The sequence below is a fragment of the Osmia lignaria genome, chromosome 3 (assembly GCF_051020975.1).
Source record: "Osmia lignaria lignaria isolate PbOS001 chromosome 3, iyOsmLign1, whole genome shotgun sequence".
NCBI lineage: Eukaryota > Metazoa > Arthropoda > Insecta > Hymenoptera > Megachilidae > Osmia > Osmia lignaria.
Window position 1 is genome coordinate 8,427,261 of NC_135034.1, and position 15,045 is coordinate 8,442,305.

Sequence of the window (15,045 nt, forward strand, 5' to 3'; positions counted from 1 at the left end):
AACGTACGCTTTCGTAGCGCGAGCGTGTGCGAGGCAACAAAACGGCCCCGATCTTGGCCAGCTAGCAAGGACGAGGTCGCGAACGCGACTTAATCGCGCTCGTGTTCGTGCTGGTTCTCGTCGACGTACTCGTAGCGAGCACGAGCTCCGCGAAAGGGGATGTATGCAGCTGCAAAGTGCAGGCGCGCCTTGTCCCGGCTATTATACAGGGTGTCCTATGCAAACGAGGCAAATCTTTATATCTTTAACTACCCTCCAGATCATGGGAACCGCAGCAACACCTCAGATTTTCACTAGCCACCCCCTAACCCTAGTTTTGTTAGACTTGAAGGTATAAATTGTCTCAGTTGCATATGACACCCTGTAGAATGCACAGATACGAAGAGAGGAACAAGTGGTAAGAAGAACGGAGATACAGGAGGACGGAGAACGAGCGTGGAAAATGGGTAGAGATAGAACAATAAGAAGAAGGGAGAAAGTAGAGAAGAGTGGGTGGTTACCGGTGGCGGGTCGCGAAACGGATCGCAGAGGAGTTCGCGGAGGGTGGCGAGAATCCGCTTCCGTGTCCCAGTAGCACTAATGACCGCCATCCTCCCCTCTTTTCGTTCAACGTCCCCACTATCGCGCCCTTGCACTCCCTCCTCTAATTCAACCACCCCACCATTCACCTAAAGCTCGTTTTTCTCCTCCCTCTCACGCACTGCGCGTACATCCTCGATTACTCGAGTTGATACCTATTTTTGAATACTCCTCGTTCATAATCTAATGTTACTATCAAAATCTACTATAAATATTTTTCTATTATAAATCAACACCAATCTATAGTCTCTTGCTTGATCTTTTAAATTATTACATTACTAACAGACTATTGTCCAAAGAAAATGAAATTGAAAGTTTGCAGCTTCCCATATTCTCTTGCATTTAACCAAATTTTTGACAAATTTCCCTTCGTTTCTCAAAAAACTACTTCATACTTTCTTGAATCTTTAGAGTGTGCAGATTCATGCTGTGAAAAAAATTTTTCGTTTTCATCCGTGTTAAAGATTGTCCTTTCACTGATAGTAAACCGATATAAAGGCATCCTTACGTCACAGCACCTAGAAGCGTGCGCCCTCCCCCTCTCTCGGCCCGTTTCCCCCACTCCTTTCGATCTCTCCCTGCCCCTTACACGCTTCAATCTCCCACCATTGAGTCTCAGTTATCCCCGACCTCCCCGAACGACCCCTCTCTCGGTTGAATCCAGCAGCGCGGTGTATACACACGCTACGAGCGCGCTATATACCTTTCCACTATAGCGGCCAGCACTCGGCGAGACCGAGGGGGACCCGGCAGTCTCCGCTGGTACACCGAGCTGCGTGTTACCTCGTTCCTCGATTACTGTATCACGTTCTCGCCATAATCAGCGTCGACGCGCGTCCGATCTGACAGCTCTTGTGGTACAGTCGCGGCTGCACGTCGACGTAACACGCGCGCGCATATACACACACACACATACACTCACACTCACAACACACACTCACTCACAACACATCCTATATATATATACACATTTTTACACACGACTCACAGATACACACGCTGGTGACCGAAGAACGCGATCCAACCCCGTGACACACGCGCATCGTGTGCATAGAAGATCGTTTGCGGGCACATCGGACGCGAACGAAGATAAAAGAGAGTTGGAGCAGTGCGAAGACGGGCACAAAGCGTGATCGGGGGCCAAAGTGAACAGGGATACGGGACGAGATACTTGGTGGTGTGAGAGCCAGGTGCACGGTCCCCGTTTCGTCTAGACGTCATCGAGGAGTAACACGTGCAGGTGTGTATCCCCGAACGCGCGGCACGTGTACGCTCTGTCACGCTCTACCTATATATATATATATATATATCCGTGCCTCTTCCGTATACGTGTATATGTGTGTGAGTGGTTGGTCGATTTAAGCGAGCACGGGAGAAAAAGATAGGCGAGACAGGTAGGGTTAGGCGATTTCACGACCACCCGCAACAACTACCCTCGCGAGTGAACAGGAATCGACGGTGCCTTTATTGGATAACTCGATTCTTCTGTTGTTATTGTTGTTGTTATTGTTCGATATCACACATGGGAGTGAACGTGCCTCTTCAAACGCGCGATCACGATGAAACGAGCCCGTTGCGTAAGAGTTTGGGGGTGTACCGAGTGATACCGGAAGCGACGGCCGAGGGCTGTTCAGACTGCATCGTGGATAATCGAGGATTTTTCGATAAGTACACAGTGTCACGGTAATTGGATTATTAGATAACGTTTGAGGGAATTTCATGGATTTGATGTACACGTTTATTCGGGGTCATTTGGAAAGGAATTTAAATAGGTATTCAAGAAATCTTTGAATTTTCTCGAAGTATTTATTTTAAGTGCGTTATAATTATTTAACAAGATTCGGGGAACTCGATGTTTTCTATTTGTTTCTTGACGCGTCGTTCCACATCGGCCAGAAATGAATGTTTTCGATGACCGAAACGTCTTCCTCATTTCTGTTTACCTTTTGAAACATCAAACTCTGGGAATCTTGAATGAAGAGACGATAATGAAACACTCCCATTTCAGGTGGTTTCAGGTGGAAAGATACCTGAAATATTTATGATAAGGCGCTTTGCGTGTGATAACGCAGGTTGCATCGTTGAACCATGAAGGTACTTTTGATAACTCTTTCCCTAAACGCGTTCCGAATTATATGCATACTACGATGTTCTATTCCGCTATAATTTCGTATTCCTCTAGCTGAGTTTGTAGAATGATAGTAAATATTTACATTACCTACACACACAGTTCTGTAAGAATGTAAATTATCTATGATTTCATTTAATTGCTGGCATTCAAAGAGAATAAATCGATTGGAATTTTCCGCGTTTTGTGTGCAGTTTACCCTTTCGCGTTAAGCAGCCCGTAAATATTGACTTACGGTGGAGTAAGCGTGAAGATCGGGTCATTTGTGTTTCACGAGTGGCTACGTTGACAGCTGTAATTTGTATCGTGCACAGTTTATATTGTTCGCGAGCAAAGCATTCTTCTGTGCTTGCATAACCGTGCGGGCTTTAAATCAACGTGCGCCATATAAGGCTATTGATAAAAGGGTATGTACATGTGTATCACGTTGCATGATTGTTGTGCATGCACCCTTAGCGCACGAGTTCGATGCATTTCCTTCTGTACTTGGAGTCGATAACTACATTTCAATTATAGCCGAACATAATAGCGTTTGGAAAAATCAGTAATTTATATTCAATTTTGTATTTATCCAATTATTTATTTATCGTGCCAAGTCGACTCTATTGTACAAAGGATCTGAGCGCACAAATAAATAAATATCGTGACAAGCAATTGTCGCCTTTTCGCTGTAACTAAACGAGCCATTTATCGTCCGGTCGAGCAAAGTGGGCAATCTTCGTCTAAGCTAAATAACGCAAAGAAATTTGGCATTCGTCTCGACGAACAACTCATCCGTCGAGGGCTCGACAGGTGTTGTAACTGGCCCAGATTCCGGTTCGTTTACCAATAGAGACGGTCTCGCTTAAATATATCACGATGGCGGCTGCTCGACGACGATTTCGCAAACGATAGGACCGCGGAACACTCGCGGATCGATATTCATTTTTGCGATCTGGCCGACAGATAGCCGAAACGAAGCGAATCTTCTCGTTGCGAAACGAAAAGGAAAGTCGATCATTGTTTACGCGTAAAGATGCGATCTGACCGGTCGGGCCACTTAAGCGGACGCCAATTAAGTTTGCAAAACGATCACGAGGAACGAAAGAACGGGGGAGGGCTTTTCTACCGATTCGATTCGCAATCGTTTCCCTACCGGCCGTCAATTATTCCATTCTCGCGGATTTATGGCTCGACGCTTTCGCGTCGTGCACGGTTACTCGCGTGCGGCCTACGCCGGATCGTTTTGACGTCCCGATTTAATGAAGCGTGTAAATCATCGAGCGATCCGTGACACGGAGCTCGAAACGCAACGAGGAACGTTCGATTGGAGGCGCTTCAAAGTTATGGGGGAGGAAAAATTGAGAAATTGGTGAAATCGACGAGTGGCATTCAACTAATAATCGTGAGTCTAATTAATATTCTCAGTCACAAACTTATCGTAGAATCAAAGAAGAGATACGTGAAACACTGGCTGGTAGATTCGTCTGCAGTTTCTGAATGGAAGATTTAAATGGCTGAATCAGTCATTTCGCTGGTAGATTTTCAAACACCCTGCTCGCGATGAAAGGTGAAAGAGATAGCGTAAAATATGTTCAATTTGAAAGGAGTGTATCTATTTTCTTGTAAAGTGCATGTTCCTCGGATAACAAGCACGCTAAAGGATCGATTTACGTTTATACGAGGTAGTTCGATACCTGTCACAAACATGGGGGATACATTATAGCAGTGAAATTGAATATTCGAGATTTAATGCTCTCAAAATCTTTTTTATACTCTGGAAAAATATACTGCATTCGTTTGCTATTTGATTAACGACAGAAAGGAAAATTTTACTTATAAAATCAGTTTCATAAATGTTTTCATAAACGAAGATGATAGACTATTGCTAGCTGCTGTCAGGATGACACATATGGAAGAGTAATAGACACCTTTAACGCTGTTACGATGCCGAGCTAGTTGTATTATATAATTATTAGATGCACGAGTGATACGTTATAGTCATTATTGCGTTGTTCGTAATCCTCCTCCCTAAGTAAACTGAACACCGTCTGCGTCATCTAATAACGCGGCGCTCTTCTATCGCGCTAATTACAAGCTGCCTCTTTATACGCGAGAAAGTTGTTATTTAACAACCGTTTCACGCTATTAATTTTTCGGTCTCCTCTGGTCGGTTTATCAGATTCTCTCGGACAATACAATGGATAACACGCTAAAGAGACAATTTTCTCGATTACACGATCATTGTCTGTTCGTAGAAGAAGAGACGACGATCCTATTACGTAAGTTGTACGCTTCCATCATTATCGTGGACGATGAATAAGAGACAAGAAGCGAGCCGCTCGATTAACGCGTGAAATTTGCACGCGTTTCTGGAACGTTTTTCCCTTATGCCTGTCGGATAATAACGGCCATTAGCGGCGTTAATTATCGGCCTTATCGCGGAATTTATCTCTTCAAGGTTGCCCGTTCCGGTGTCCATTAACGGGATATTAACGGGGCCAAACTGCACGGACGCATTACCCTTCGCTTTACTCGTTTGTAAATTAGGGATGAAACCGACTACGTTTAGGGGGTCGGTTTCCAGACGAAACCGCGATACACTGATTCGTTTGTTTGAACCCTTTAAATACTATGCCACCATTATCATCCTCGCTAAATAACCGTTCAAGAGGAAACTCTTAACAACCACACACTGACTCTTTCGCTTACTTGCGATCAATAATTAACGGATCGGTAATTAGTATTTTTTTCTGTGACAAATTTCCATTAGCTGCACTTAACGTCCGACAATTATCGCCCGCTAATAACATTCTTCAACGAACGCATTGGAATTATTTTTTGGTAATATTCCACGACTCGTTTGGACAATTCGTTAACGTCTGTTCGGTCAATTTGTAAAATTTCCTTTGTTAAACATGACACGAATTATGAGCAATCCAGAGTGGCATAGGAAATGAGAAATCCAATACTGAAAATAGAGATCATTTGCAAATTACTTTCTTTGACGAATATCCTGCTCTTTCTCTTTCATCGAGAAACACGGGATTCCACTGTGTCGATGGCTGAACCGGTAACAGCACCGACACGGCCGGAACCTTTGCATTATGTAACCACGTTTTAAAAGCCAGTCGAGGAGGTAATTAAGCAATGTTTGCCGTGCAATTATAGGAAACGAGGTGTTTTCGATCCATCGACGCGTGCTCGTGCCGAGAGAAGAATCGTTGAACGAATAGCAGAAATCGTTACGAATTCATCGCGTAAAACAATCGTATGGAAATTTTATAATTGAACAAAGTGGAAATGAGTCTTTCTAGCTTAATTTCTTATATTTCATCGATGTCTCCACTTTTTATTTTGTGGAATTAATCAATTTGGCAAATGAGCGACCTACAAGAGCCTTCTTAATATAACTGAGAAACAAAAGTCGATGAATAAACACGAGGAGGAAAAAAGTGCACGAAGAGGCGAAAAATAAGAGGATCAAGAGGAAAGTAGGGAGACGAAGGAATCAGACGGGCAGCATCGAAAGTGGAGCAATAGCGAAGGGTTTCCGGGACGAGGCGAGAGAGCTCTGTGCGACAATCGATCGGCGGTCTAATCGATTCGATACTCCCACGCCCGTTCCAATCAGTGGCTGCACGAGTTACACAAGAACCTCGCCGATTGGTCGATGCTCGGTCCCGTGGCGCTTCGTTTTCGTTTCGGCATCATCTATCGCATTTTCCGGCAAGTCATAATTTTCCAAGCTCGCTTAGAACTCACCTGATATCCGCGGGAATTTATGGCTCAATATACCATACGTGTGTATTATAAGTACTCTCTTTACATGAAACATCCTATAGCGATGATTTCGAGCTTGAATATTCGTTGTGTCTCCTCTTCGTGATTTAACATCTCGTCTTTCGCTATTTGTTCGCGAAATTTTGAAGAAGACACACCAATTCTGTGTCATAGTTATATATAGATTTTTGTACAAAGCTGGCCTTGTGGAATGCAGCTAATAATTCTGAATAGTTTTAATTCCTCGACGTTACTCGACTTAGGTCTAAGTTAGATAAGTAATTATGTAATTTAAGATTAATGGGAACCTTCGTTAATTATTACATAATGTGATAAAGTTTAAGGGATAGAAGTTTATATTTTTCATAGGATTTCTATAATTCTGTATTATCTCGAGTGTTTAAATATTGTAAGGAACGAAGAAATGGAATTAGTAGCTAGCATTTTCGAATTTCTGCTTTGCTTAGTGGAAAAGCTGTTTTAATGAATTTTCATGTGCAATTACACCGTGGAAAATTTCTTGGCACAAAGGGCCAGAGTTAACAAGCAGAAATTTCAAGTCGTTTTCGTCGACAGTCGATTTTCAGCTCGGTGAATTCGTGCTTTTAAACGGGATTCTCGATTTTGCAGCCCGACCACGCCGCAGACACGTCGCGTTTCGAGAAAGCTGCTTCCGATGCAGCGAAAGGGGGCGTACACCTCCCCGAAGATTTACTTCCGACGGCAAAGTATACGCATTACCTCGCTAAATTTATTGCTACCGTGTATACGTGTGTGTAGCTGCATCGAAATAATAGCAGATTCCTCGAGCTGTGTACCAGCGCGCATACATTGAGGCCGTACTAATTCCTCGTATAAATAAAGGACTTATCTCTGGCCTGCACTCGTTCTCCAGACGTTATGATATACTAACCTCATTAGTATGAGGCGCGTTGAAAAAGTATGGCTTCAATAACATCGTGACTGTGGGAATCGGTGATGTGCTTCAAACAGATGATTCAACTTTACTTTGGGGCATACAAAATTATTGATTTTTGTTCTAAGAAGATTTTAAAATACCAGTTTTAACTCTAGGAATCTTTCTGCTAAAAAGTTAATATTTCAAGTTTTTTTCATCTTTGTCCATAATTATGGAAGCAATTATGCAAAATCGTAGCAGTAACATTCATTAAAAATACAATAAGGTTAGACAATAGAACACTAAAGACGGTGAATTTCAATGGCACAATGGAATCCGGAAAACGAGACTAAAATTTTCATTTTTCAGTTTTTTTTTTTTTATTTTATTTTTTTCTAAGAAACAAGAAGTGCTTCTCGTTTTCGTGTCACAGGTGTGACAAGAAAATTTGCTGGATCGAGTCACTTTGTTTCACGCAGGCATAAAACGATCCGACCTTTTTGAGCATCCAAGTCGAAGTCGGTCAAGGGTTTACCAATAAAGGTTCAACAGAGTTATCGATACTCGAGGGACAAAAAGTAAAATAGAACGTGGTTACGTTTACTCTCGTTTCATCGAGCCTTCTTTCTTCCTATACTTTTCTTTTATTTTCGTTTCGTTGGAGTAGTTGACGTTTCTATTTCTTCTGAATAGGAAAGTGGTTTCATTCTGTTCACTTTTCGTTGAGCACATATGAATGAAAATACGTTGATGTATTTACATACGTCTTCGCCGAGTGAACTCGTTGTCTGACCATGACTGTCATAATCTACTTGCTTTGTATTCTTTACTCTGCATACCCAGTATTGCACGATTGAAACGAACTCTTACATAGACAAGCTTGAAAATTTCGAACATTCTTGAAAAATTTTTATTTTCAAAGTTTTATTTCCACAAATTATCAATTAATATATAAGTGGTTAAAAATCGCTTTAGAATTAATGTATCTTTAATTAATCGTCATCTGTGTATTCCCCTATAGATAAGTAAATCGACACACCTTTAATTATCGCGATCATACATTATTAATGACTCAATTAAAAGTACAATTGAGTTACTAATGAATCTTCAGGGTATCCTCACATATCATAAATTTCTTAATTACATATGAATAAATTATTCCACCGCTTTCTGTTTTCCATTCATATAATAATCTAGATTGATAATGAAATTGTACGAAATTGTAAGAAGTAAAGACGAAAAAATTGCCATTTGTCTTTCTGAGCAAAACTCTAACATTTAAGAAAATAAAGTAAATTACTTCGTGTTCAAGAAAAATATAAATAATACACAGGATAGTAAATAATCCAAGCTGTTACCGGAAGAGCTAGGGGAAGATGTGCGAGTGAGAGGAAACCTAGCAAGTGTTCTCTTAATCTACCGCACTGGGAATTAATGCTAGGTCTACTCTAATAGTAATTCACCGTGGCTTCCTTGTAGCACATATGTTGCTGTGACGAATGCTTGGAACTTACCTCCTGTAAATAAGTAGCTAAAACACCATGTCCCATTCGTCTGCGAGGTTCCTAGATGAACCTTCCTTTTTGGGTCGATGAAAAGGAGGTCAGTAATAGTAGTGTGACAATGAAATTAATCGGGATCAATGGAAAATACACTCACGAGTCGTGCTTGTCATTTTCAGTAGCTTCCAACTTTTATTTTATAATTATTCGCTATTTTCATACCAAGGAAATAACAGTTCCTTAATTTACACAACCGTTCTGCAAATTACTCCTTTCTTCATTAATTCGTGAAACTTTGAATGATTCTGACAAAACGATGTAAAATCTGCATCACTGTCTGTCTACTTTGCGAGTTTCCACTTCGATAACGCAAATGACTCGCCTTTCTACATCCATCAAGTGTCGTGAGAAAATAAAAGTCATCATCTAACGCAGTATTTAAAACACCGCTACACGATTGAATAACAAAATGAGGAAGCAAAAACGCTTTCTAATTCTCTTCAATCAGATTTGATAACTCTTCCATTACGGTAATATACAAATTCATCTGTCATTTATTTCATTCTTTCAAATTCGCAATCATCTCGACACTTTTTTGTCTTTTACTCACGCGTAGACTAAACTGTTGGAATAATTAGGAAAGTAACTTCTTTGAATAATTGGAATTCACACCGAATTCAAAATCGAACTTCCTTAGAATCAATCGTTTATATCCTCAAATTATCCTCGATAAATCAAATTAGCCAAAATATTCCAAGTTCTCGAACTACAATAAATTCTCTGAACGTTGCCCTCCGGCTGACCGATCGTCTACTCGTACTACTTACCGCGCTAGCGTTCCGGTGGAAACACGGTAGCTGCGCTCATAATTCCGTCGTTTCTGAAAATCCTCATGAAATATTTCTCGAAGACGTTTCAACCGTCAACGACGTCGCGGTGTTCGAGGGGGGGCCAGCTCGGAATAGGGAAGATTACGCGAAACAAATGGGATTCCCTCCGTGGGAATTAAAAGCGTGCCAGGAACTCCGGTTGAAAATTTAGTAAATTGCTGAGCGTTCAGAGGAGGGTACGGAACTTGGAGAAGGTCGTCGACGAAATTAAGACGCTTTGAAGCGAGGCGGATTACGCTGCCGTTGGGAGAACGAAAATTCTGACGTTAATACGCATGGTTTTCCTCTGTGTGTGTGTGTGTGTGTGTGTATGTGGTGTTTCGAATGGCGCCACTGGCTGCGCTGTACCTACGGGCGGGTCCACACTAGGTCACGGGTCGATTTTCACCGCGTAACGTTCCAATTCGCGCTTGATATTGATCTCAGCTTTTCCGCCCACGTTGCAAGCTGCCTTCCGGGCCCCGGCGTTGCTCCGCGTGCTCGTGCGAGACGCTTGAAAGCGTTCTTGCCCCCGCCAAAGGCTTCCGGGGAATTCAGGGGTGGTCAGGAATCGGGATACGGCAGCTTTTAGGCTGGCCTCGATGCTTTGATGCGTTCTTAAGCTGCGAACGAGACCCGCTCGAATAGAATAGGGACGTGAAGAAAATTTGGAACATTTGTCCGGTTTCTTCCAGATGAAAGGATGTTCCGAATCCATATCTTTTTGGTAGGGTAAAATAATTGAATACAGTAAACTTTATGTTGACTTACATTGGACGCGAAGGGTTGAAGGTGAATAAATTTATTTCGTTCCCGTGTAATTCGAGTCTCGAACCAAGAGAAAACGGGAAAGAACGAGGTGAAATAATACGTATCTTGAAATTTTCCCGTTTGCCCGGCTATTAATATTAATGAACTCGTGGATTAACAAGACCGCGTTGGAAGGAAGCACTCGGTTGTTCAACGCAATTCTCTGTTTTCGGAGAAATTATGAATTACGGGAAAAATAAATGGTGCCACGATATTACACGAAATTCAGGGGAAAAATTGCTCCTCCGGGGAAAACAAGCTTCAGCGAATATATAGGTAAACAGAGGGTAATTTGTTCAGTTTTGATGTCTTTCTCTTTAAAATATATATTGCTCAAGGTCTTGAGAAAAATTTCATTTAAATTCAATTAAATCATTTTTATCAACGTTTAATATAAAATATATTCAAGAAACAACCCTCCGCGTCTGTGTTAAAATCTCTCAAGGACACAGCGATGACGTCGACGAAAAGAGGGTGGCGTGCTATTTTAACCAGCGACCCTGGATGATCGATCGCCAGGAATTAACCAATGTATCCCTGTGACGACACAGAAATACATATTTCGTGTACGTTTTTCTATCGTTCGTAACTTCGAATCACGCTGACGAGAACACGCGAGGTCGTCGAACCCGGGGCGTGACTGAAGGTAACTTTAACCATCGTGCTGAAGTTCTACTTCGCTCACGATTGATCGACCACGTTTCGTCCTGCTTGCTTCGCTATCTCGAGAATTTATCTTCCGTCAGAGCTGTTGCCCTGTTTGAAATTTCGACGAACAACCCCCCGTTAAACGGGACCAAGTACCAGGGGTGTTTTCTAACGAACGAGAGTCTAAGAATTTCTCCTTTTGCATAGACACTAGGGAATATATTAGACCGATGAAAAGAAAGAAAATAAAATAATTACCCTTTGAACACCCTTGGCACTTTCTATATCGCGATGTTTTCTAAATGATAATTCCGCTCATTTCCCCCATTGAGGGGAAAACCAGCCCTCGGAAAGGCAGCTACGAATTTGGGGTAGTGTGTGAAAGTTCACTGGTGAAGGGTAGACTGGTTGGATGGTTAAAGGTGTTACGAAACGTCGTTCATGGAAGTATTTCTCGGGCGTGGGTGGTGCGAGAGCTTTAATTCGAGTTTGATGTGTTTATCGGGTACAGGGTGAGTCACTGGGGTTTGACGCTTTAAATAACTATCGTTTATTTTTGCCATTACGAAATGTAGTTCTCGAGGAACGTATATGTTGTGTTTACGTTCGTGTGGTTCCTGGGGTTTTAAAGATTTTTTCTTCAACTGTACGAGCTACTTATTTTTGTCCCAGACGCGCGAGTTGACGGATGCTAAAGTTAAACGGCACAGTACGAACAAAAATTCATATAGTACGCGAAGTATTTAATTTCCCATATGAAATGATAATTCTTTATTTGAAACGCTTTAAAAGGTATCTCGTCAGATTCGAATCAGCTTGTATTATTTTTGGATCGTATCCTCAGTGTCGGTGAACGCGTGAACGCGACGAGAAAGAAGAAAAGAACGCGAACAAGCTAAAGATCGCTTAATTGTTCTTCGCTTATCGCGACGAAGGGGGGAATAAAAATTCCGACGGACACGAATGTTCGCGAACGAAGATAAAAGAGAAATCGCAACGAGACACGCTGTTGTCGGTAGACGAGCAAAAAGCGAATGATATCTCAACGTTTTCTGGACGCGTGTAATTGTTAACTCGTTACGTTCATTACGCCCGTTATTTCCGAGCGGCCAGATAGCACGGGCAGCCTGTTTAACGGGATAAAAGGGGATATAACGACCGGTCGTATTCCACGTTTTTCCTCCTTTTGCCACGGAGCTATGCATGCAAAACTCGCGACACACGTTTCTACGTTTTTCCTCGAGTTCGCCTCGTGGCGGAAAAAAAGTCGGTCGACGAGAGCGAATGTTTTCGGTGAGCGATCAATACTACCCTCTCGGTTTCTTCTCACCCCCTCGACGAACATTGCCGCCACTCCCTTCTACCTTTTACTTTTTTTTCCCCACTTTTTAAAGATGTGCCGCGACGATGAAATCTCGCCTGAAAGACGCGACCAGAACTCTGGCTCGTTTCGAAAACGCGACGAAACTTTGGAATCGCGTCGACTATTATTCGAAATTAGGGGTGCTCGAAGATCCTGGAAATCGCGAACGAACCGATTGTCCCCGCTATTCTTGGAAGTTTCCAGAAGCTGGGAAAGATGTAGAGTTTCGAATTGGTGCAGAGAGACGCCCTGGATCGTTTTAACTCTTTGTCGATGCAGAACAGAGTTTAGGAAATTTTATTCGAATTTAAAGAAGAAATATATATACTTTGACTCTTTTCCAAGGATTTTCTTGGCTGAAGAAAGTCTTCTCCTTCTTCTTTTTCTTCTTCATTAATAAATAATCAAATGTACAAGTTGGAACGGATGAAGTTGTTTGAATAAAAAGAATCTTACGAGACAGAGAAATCGACGTATCAAAGAAAAAAAGGAATAGAAACGCGATAAGCTAGTAGCGTGATAAATCAGTCGGTTCAGTAACATGAATTACGAAACAAGGAGACTCTTGCGAGTGGTCGATGATGCAAACGGTCAGATTCACGGGAATCACCCATTATCGTGCAGATCGTTTCTTTTTATTAATTTTCTTTTTCTTGGCTCGAAGAGCAAGCATGACTCTGTTGTTGTCGATGGAATTTCACTTGGAAGTCATGCCGGATTCGAGTCCATTGTTCGATCGTTTTGTTGCGATCATTGTGTCGAGTCACCGCGACAATGGAAACAATGGAAGACGTCATCGTACCTGGAATGGCTTTCTCTGTCTTTTCGTATTCAAATTCTGGCCCCTGAAAACGTCACTGAACGCGAACCATTTCGTCGTGAGACGAAGTGTAACGGTTCCGACGAGAAACGTGAAATTTTGGCGATTATTGATGGGTCATTTATTAACACGACGACTGACACGTGTGATAAACAGCTTGGACGAAGTTATAATTGCTTCTTTATCGGTGTAAAATTTTCCGTGTATGTATTTAAGGATTTTGGAGAATTTAATCGTGCAGGAAAAATAAGTGTACCGTAAATTTTATAGAAATATTTATTTCTAATTTCGCTTGAAAAATAGATAATTTGGTGTTGAAAACGAGCAACCTTCCGTGTCGTGCAAAAATGATAATTTCTCCGGGAAAAAAAATGGAAGACCTCGGTTCGATTTTCCAATAAAGCATGAAAATGCTCATTCCGCTCGTCGCGTTCGTGCATTGTTTAAAATTGTAACGCCATCAATATAACGTTTTAATAAAGCCCCGTTTTAATGGTGGCGCGCATGGGAGAAATGAGATTCCCGATACACGTGCCGAGGGCTTATTGCACATCGAATTCATAAACTGTTCGCGTTATTTTCAAATAATACGCGTTAAAAAATCATCCGTCAATTTTCCCTTCATGTACCAGCAAGTTTGACGAATGATTTCTCTCCTGTAGCCAACTTTATCCCATTTGCTTTTAGCCATATCTAAAAATAAATTTCTCTATTTTTCACATTCTTTTCAAATTCTCTTTGTCAAGGGATATTTCTTTTCAAAGATTCTCTCGAGGAACACAAGTCACCGTAATGAGTCAGAAGCCGAACGTTGAAAATTTCGCGTAACACGATCCTGACCCGGCAATTATTCGCAATATTTCGGCGTTGCGACCCGGTGCAACTCCGTAATTGGTGACGCGGAGTTCGCGCGTCTTCCGAGAACTTTTATTACCGTACCGGCTATTTCTGATGCAAGCGACGCGTGCATCGACGTCGGGACGCGATCGCACGCCGATGCACTCGTTCTTTTTTCATCTGCCCTCGTCGTTGGACCAGTTGCTCGGCGGGTTTAAAAATTGAACCAGGTCGACCAGGATCGTTGAGTCACTAGCTCGCGAAATTCCTCTTCGCGATCATCGAGGAAACTCGAAGAAAATTTTTCGGAATTAAATGAAAGAAAATTATTTAATCCAGGATATATTCATATATTTATTTCAAATAATAATACAAATTTTTACAAGATATTTGCTTAGAAAATTATAAGCGTGTAGGTGTAACGTTAGGCCGGGAAGAACATTGTTGAAAAGCCGCATTTCCAACCAGGTCAGTCCGTGGTCACACGATATAAACATTCATGACCGACATACGCGAAGCTCGCGTTCGAACTTTGACCCATGAACTTCAGTAATAACGCATAGCGGCCGGGTCCTTTGGTTCACGGTCATCGTAGTTCTATACTTCCGTTGTTTTTCCTATGATTTACTCGAACCGATGGTGAACAGCGGTAAGAATCATTTATCTCTTCGACAAATGAACTCTCATTGATATCACCTAATGGTGTGATCGAAAATTCTTTTCTTTTTAATGAAATAATGCAATTATAAGGAAATTTCAATTTATAGTACGCTTTATCAAATCAATCTTTCGCAGAAAAATTACTTGTTATCATTCGTTTGTAGAAAGT

General features: G+C 41.8%; 1 protein-coding gene across 4 annotated transcripts in view; it reads left to right on the forward strand.

Annotated features, from left to right (window-relative positions):
• Positions 1–1,320: 1,320 nt before the first annotated feature.
• LOC117605341 (uncharacterized) overlaps positions 1,321–15,045 on the forward strand; it is a 66,172-nt gene continuing 52,447 nt past the window's right edge. For all 4 annotated transcript variants that reach the window (XM_034326575.2, XM_034326577.2, XM_034326576.2 and 1 more), the window contains exon 1: positions 1,321–1,819. The gene's annotated coding sequence lies outside the window, so the exon portion shown is untranslated. The remainder of the gene's footprint in view (positions 1,820–15,045) is intronic.